The sequence below is a fragment of the Elephantulus edwardii genome, unplaced genomic scaffold (assembly GCF_000299155.1).
Source record: "Elephantulus edwardii isolate Elephantulus edwardi_28Jun2011 unplaced genomic scaffold, EleEdw1.0 scaffold00016, whole genome shotgun sequence".
Lineage (NCBI taxonomy): Eukaryota > Metazoa > Chordata > Mammalia > Macroscelidea > Macroscelididae > Elephantulus > Elephantulus edwardii.
In genome coordinates this window covers 18002467-18009420 of record NW_006399766.1, presented here as the reverse complement: position 1 = coordinate 18009420, position 6954 = coordinate 18002467, and the positions used below count along the sequence as shown (strand labels likewise).

The window sequence follows — 6954 nt, the reverse complement described above, 5'->3', positions numbered from 1 at the left end:
AACAACAACAACAACATTATCAGAAAGAAACAGTCCTCAGAGAAAGACATTATGCTGGGCGGGAAGGTCCTCCATAAAGTGGGACTGACACAGTAACTGCAGCGGTGGCTTTGAGCATGATGGAGATCACGATGATGGCGCAGTATAAGACAAAGATCTGATCTGTTCATAAGTTTGCTATGAGACATAGTTGACTTGCCAGCACTTAAAATATAGGTCAACATGAAGTCGCAGGCAGGCAGGCAGGCAGGCAGGCAGGCAGGCAAGTGAACAGACCATTTTAATTCAGTAAGAACACAGTTTATGAGTGGAAGAAGTTGAAGTTCACAGTGGTTTTGGGTGTCCATGGTTTTGACCCTGTACTCGCTGCTGCAGGTGGCCCTACTCAGGGTCAATGTCATCACTGTGCTGCACGAGGAGCACTTCCTCAAGACCATCAGCTAGGGAACAGACCGGGGAATTGGCAAATTCGGAGAGGAGCCAGGAATGAAATTTCAGCTAATGAACCTTATTCGATCTGTAAGAACCGTGGTGAGAGTGTCACTGATAATAGTAAACTCAATTGTAATCGTATTACTTTCATTATTTGGGTGAAGACCAGCCAAGGAAATGGAAATTCTGAAGGAGGTGCCAGCAGAAGTTACTACTTCGAGATGATTATTGAAAAATAGGTATCTCAGCTGGCCAACCTTGCACTTGACAGAAATGTAAAGCTGACAATAAAACAAGAGTTCCCACTTACCTGATTTTTTTTGGGTTTTAATTTTTTTTATACTAATGTTGCATTTATAGTCTCATTATAAAAAGATCAGATTAATACAACAAAAGATAATAACTATCCAGGATTGAAATATATTTTATGTCTGATTGTTAATAATAACACACACTGAGGTAGATTGTTAAAGGATACAGGACTGTCACGTCTATGTTAACTCAGTTATGAGGTGAGTGCAGGTGATTATTCTTCCAGATACAAGTTAAAGACATTTTGAAAAAGTTATTACTGCCTATATGTCAAATAAATAATTTTATTTTAAACTTCTTTGTTAAATATTTCGCCCATCGCCCCAACTGAAAAAATTTAAGTTTTAGTAACTAATGAGGAACAACTCCCTGATTTGGGGAGAGAAATCTAGTTTTGTAAAGTCATTGAGTCACATGAAGATTTGTTGGTCTTGTGTTTGTTTTATATTATTTTCATGAATTTATTTTATCAATTTGCCTGAATGATGATCAGTCTTAGAAATTTTCACCGGTGGAAAAACCCGTATAGAAAAGCTTCTGCCCTTTTGTTTTCCAAGGCAGCATTAAATGTGAGCTTTTAAGACCATCTTAAAATAACTAAAAATGAAACTATACTATGTAAGAGAATATTTATTGTAAATCATTGTCTTCCAAACATTATCCCCACGTTTCCATGTCTTGATGGAGTGGACATATTTAGGTGTCTGATTCTTAATTCTTTTTTTTATCCTTAATTATTCATTAGAGCACTTATGCTATATAAGTTTGCTTTGTTTTTATGTCTTAGACCATCTTGTGAGATTATTTGAGCATTTCATAACATAGGTTTATGAAAAAGGTTACAATTATGTAAATACTTTTTCTCTTTTTTTCTCCCTCCCCACCCCTCCCCGCCCCAGTTCCTTCTTCTCTTTGAAAAGTAAAATTCTTTCATTGTTATACAAACCCTCCCCCCAATTCCACTCCACTGTGCAGCCTTTGTTCTGGACTCCTGCCAAGACAATAATACCTAATCACATATTCCTTTTAAACTGTTGTCTCCCTCATCTATTTCAATGCAGTATACATTATTCATCCCATCTTTCTCAATCTCCCCGCAACCCCAATGTCAGTCCCATTTTACAACAGTAGCACTATGCAGTATTTGTCCCTTTGTGACTGAGATACTTCACTCAGCATAATGTCCTCCAGGGTCACCCATTTTGAATAATACTGCATGAGTTCCTTGTTTTTCAATACAGTGTAGTATTCCATTGTGTGAATATACCAGAGCTTCTCTATCCATTCGTTTGTTGATGGGCACTTGAGTTGTTTCCAATTCTTTGTTATAGTGAACAAAGCCGCAATAAACATGGGTGTGCATATATCTGCTTGGTTGGTGGTTATGGTTTCTTTAGGGTACACTCCATTTTGTAATGCCTTTTGTATATGTTTTTTGCTGTAAAATCTCTGAGCACAGATTTAATGAAAAGAAAAATACAAAACCCAGTTGTTTGGTTTTGGTGTTTTTTTGTTTTTTTTGGTTTGGTCATAGCAAAGGCTTCAACTTCTCTTTTACAAGGATTGCATTATCTATTATTGTTCTCAATAGACATTGTAAATTATTGGGGAGTAATGTTGTCAGTTTGAGGACTAAGGTGTGTCCAATTCAGACTATGGTCTTTCCAATCACTTGGTATACATCTGAGAGATGGATAATGAATAGGGATGACAGAAGAATTATTGATGCCTTTGACCTGTGGTGTTAGAGAAGAGTACTGAACATCCAATGGGCTGCCAAACAAATATCTTAAAGTGCAGCCAGAGTACTCCTTGGAGGCAAAGGTGATAAAGCTTCCCCTCACATTCTTCGGGAGTTTTGCTAGGTGGTGTTATTCTTTGGAGAAGGACATGATACTGGGAAGGGTGGAGGGTCGGCAAAGGAGAGGAAGACCTTCCACCAGGTGGATTGACACAGTGACTGCTGCAGTGGACTCTCGTGTGTTAGAAAATGTGAGGACACAGGTTAGGATAGTGTTCAAATCTGTTGTTCATAGTGTTGATATATGTCACACTAGACTTGATGGCACCTAACAACAATATTGTTGTTTTCAAAGTATGCTCTTTCACACAAAATTGGGGAATTAAAAGGCAAGCTGGCAGAATCCATGGACCATGTATCTCTTATGACCCATAGAAAAGGACTCTGTAATTCCCAGAGGGGAGTGGTGCTGATTTAAAGGAATATTTTCATGTTGTTATGTGCTATCAAGTTGACTGCCACTGATAATGACCCTATGAACAAGAGATCTGAACAATGCCCTAACCTGTGCCTTCTTCACCACCTGTGACATGCTAGTTAATCCATTGTTACAGCCTCTGTCTATTCAGCTTGTCCAGGGTCTTCCTCTTATACTCCACGGTTTTCATAGGAACTTGGATTTAGAAAAGCATCCATTCTGGTGTAGTAACTACTTCCGTGGGCCAGGAAGGAACAGTGAGGATTAATTGAATGCAAACTTCATTAAGGCAGGTGTTCTTTGTTTAAGGCTATAAACTCTAGAACAGTGTCTGGCACATAAAAGGCAATTTGTATGTGTGGAATGAACCAATGAGTGAATGCCTACAATATATAAAAAATTTACTTCAACTGTTATGTTGTTATATATCTTTGAGTGAGAATTAACTCCTAGCTGACCCTCCAGCGAGTTTTCAGAGACTGTAAATCACATGAGAAGAGACTGTTGAACTTCCTTCCTTGGAGTAGCTGGTGGATTCGAACTATATTTCTTTGTGTTGGCAGCACAGCTCCTTACCACTAGGTCACCAGAGCTATGTACCCATAAAATGAGGGTCTAACTACTAGCCTAGTGGTCAGACTGGACCTGAAAACCAAATAGCATTAAAAAACAAAACCCTACATTGTGCAATATATTCTAATAAAAATCAAGAGAAAGGGGGGGGAAAAGAATGCAGATTGTCAATGGACAGTTGTACTAATGAAAGAGCAAGACTCCAAAATAAATGACTACAAGGAATCGCGATAAAAATCTCTTTAATCAATCATGGAAACTGCTGAACACTCCCCAAAGATAGCATCTAATTTAGCAAACTGATTCTGGATATGAAAAGCTGCATTTAAAATAATTGTTGGTCATTACTCTAAATTTTTTTTCCAGAATTCATTAAAACCATGAACTTTACAACCCCTGAGGAAGAGGTTGCACAGGGAATACAAGTGTTGTCTTTTTATGCCTGATGGACTGGGGTTATAGAAAGTGCTCTCCAACCATAACCCAAGTAGGTGCTCCTCACAGCAACCGTGTTGACGACGTCAGAGACATTAGGGACGTAGCCATCAGGAAGTTCCAGAGAATCCAAGGTGAAAAAGATGTCATCATCTATCATGCCATGTCTCCCAGAGATGCTAGTGATGCGGGCCTGTAAATGTAATTAATACATGAAAATGTTACTTTAAAAGCATTCCTGGTCTCTCGGGCTTGTCATGCCTGACCTGACTGGCTCTTTTCAAAGACCAGGGGTGCCAAGCCTGGATCCCACTTCAGAACTATGAAATCACAGCCTCCAACGGCAGATCTCGGACTTTCTCGTGTGCTCTAAAAATTATACCAAATACTGACCCTCATTGCTCTGTTGGGGAGCCCTGGTGGAGCAGGGCTACTAACGGGGAAGTCTGCACTTGGAACCCCACCAGCAGCAACTTTGGCAAAAAGTGAGGGAATCCGCTCTGCTTAAGGCTTTTATTGCCAGCAACTCAAAACTCAGGAAGGTTATTGTTAAGATTCCCACAGTAAAATGCCTTTGCATAGTCAATAGAACACAATGGACATTCCTCTGGTATTTACGTTTTCAGCCCAAACAGCATGATGTCATTTTCAGTGACATGAGTCACTGTTGCCAGAGTCTCTTCTAAAGTCAGTCCTTTCTCCATGTACTGTTTCAACCCCTTTTGGATGTTCTCCAGCAACTTTTGCTTGCATGTGATATCAGTGACATTGTTCAATAATTTCTACATTCTGTTGGATCACCTTTCTTGGAAATAGAAATATAAATCTCTTCCAGTCAGTTGGCCAAGCAGCTCTCCTCTAAATTTCCTGGCATAGACTGGTGATCACATCCAAGACGGCATCTGTTAGTGCAACACTCTAGAACCCACAATACCTCCAAGATGTGTGTATGTGCCTCCCACATAAACTATGTCATTTAGACCTTTACTGCAGTCCATATTATTCTTTGACATGACAATAGGCTCCTCTTTGGCAAAGAGTGTCTGGTCTTTTACTTTCCTATGTTTCTAACACACCCAACAGCCTTTTGAGTAGCAGAAAATATCGCCCATATCAGCAGAAGCAAATGACACACACATAAAAAAAGAGTAACACGCAAATGAATTACCTCATAGATATGCTTATGTTTCAGGGGCTTCACAGAGACCGCCTTCCTGTTCTGAGTGCCTGGCTGGATGGAGAACTCCGCTTCTATCCAGTCACCCTCATAAGGCATAAAATCTAAAAGAGCCATGGAGAAAAATCATCATTTAATCACATTTTTTTGGTAATGTTATATTTTGTTAATTACTCTGAAGCTCTAAAAATACCAAAATAGTTTCTATAATCCTGGAAGGTTCATTTGAAACATTAATTTAAACAGGTATCCTACACTTTTGTCCTGCGTTAGTTAGAATCCCTTCTCAGCATTGACTTTTCTCTACAGATTTAAAAGATGCAAAAGTGGAAAGGTATCAACTGTGCGGTCACCGGTCAGCCTTTGAAGGGACGGTGCTCAGAACTTTTAAAGCCATTGGTCACATTCACAACTCCTTCAGGAAAAATTGTAAAAAGCCAAAGTTTGAACCTGGCTGATTGATTGAGTTCAAATCTTGCTAAATCCCTTCCTATGTTTGAACCGTTGGTCAAGGTGCTTTGCTTCTTTCTCTATGCTTCTATTTCTTCTATAAAACAAGAATAAAAAGAATACTTAGAACTCAGAGCTATAGGGGCAATTAATGAACACATGTAAAACTCAGAAAATAGCACCAAGTAAACACCAAGGAGTCAATTAGTGTCAATTCATCTTGTTGAAGGTCTTCTTCTCTTTCACTGACATTCTACCTTTCCAAGCATATGTCTCTTTCCAAAGAATAGTTCCTACTAGCAACATGCCCAAATTTTGTGGAAATGAAGCTTCGTCATCCTTGCCTGTAAGGTACACCCTGGCTGAACTTTCTTCAAGGTAGGTCTCTTTGGTTTTTCGGCAAAAAAACAAATCCTTCTCCAAAACCTCAACTCAATGACTTAGATTCTTTTCTTCCCAAAAGGGATAGGGCAGGTTATACAAGGATACTGAAGTAGATACTGAAGCCAATATATTACAAGAAGGGGGGAAAAAATCTAATCTGTAACCCCAAGCTTCTAACTCAGGTTACACTGGTTACAGAACGTAATGCAGATGCTACAGGACTTTACTGGTGCTGATCTTAAAAGCTGTTGTTATGTGCCACTCCAGCTGGTTTTCAGAGGCTGTAAATAGCATGGGAGATTTCCTATTTTTCTCCTGTGGAGCAACTAGTGGATTCAAACCTTTTGCCTTTGGGTTTGCAATTCAACTCAACTCCTTATCCAGTAGATAACCAGAGCTCCCTTAAAAGAGAAAGAGGGGGATAGCACTGTGTACTTTGACTATAGCGTGTCCTCCAACACAACTCTACAGCCCTGCTTCCTACATTTTGATTAAATGGCCAATTCCATTTTTATTTTTTAAGTAAATATTTATTTGTGCTGTTAAGAATATGAACAGCAAAATACATAATGACTCAACAGTTTCTACAAGCACAATTCAGTGTACTGACTAATAGTTGCATTATTTGATTTGTGCAACCATTCTAACCCTCCTTTTCTGAGTTGTTCCTGTGCCATTAACATAAACTCATGGACTGCTAGGAAAACAGATTCATCCTGGAAAGGGTTAAACTGGGCGGCTCCTTGGAGGCAAGGATTCTGAGGCTCCATCTAACATACTTTGGACATGTTGTAAAGAGGAACCTTCACCAAAATGGTCCAAGAGTTAGTGCTCATTGACATATAAAATTAAGAGAAGGTCCATCCCGGATATGAAGCATTTCCCATGAATCTCTTGAACCTAAGACCTCCAATCTTGTCTGCCAAGTGGGGCTGATGCTCACTATCTGTAGTGCAAACGTGAACACACATG

At 39.3% G+C, this 6954-nt stretch overlaps 1 pseudogene; it reads left to right on the top strand.

Moving 5' to 3' along the window:
* The first annotated feature begins 345 nt into the window (after nucleotides 1-345).
* LOC102877449 lies at nucleotides 346-594 on the top strand (annotated as a pseudogene).
* Nucleotides 595-6954: the final 6360 nt, after the last annotated feature.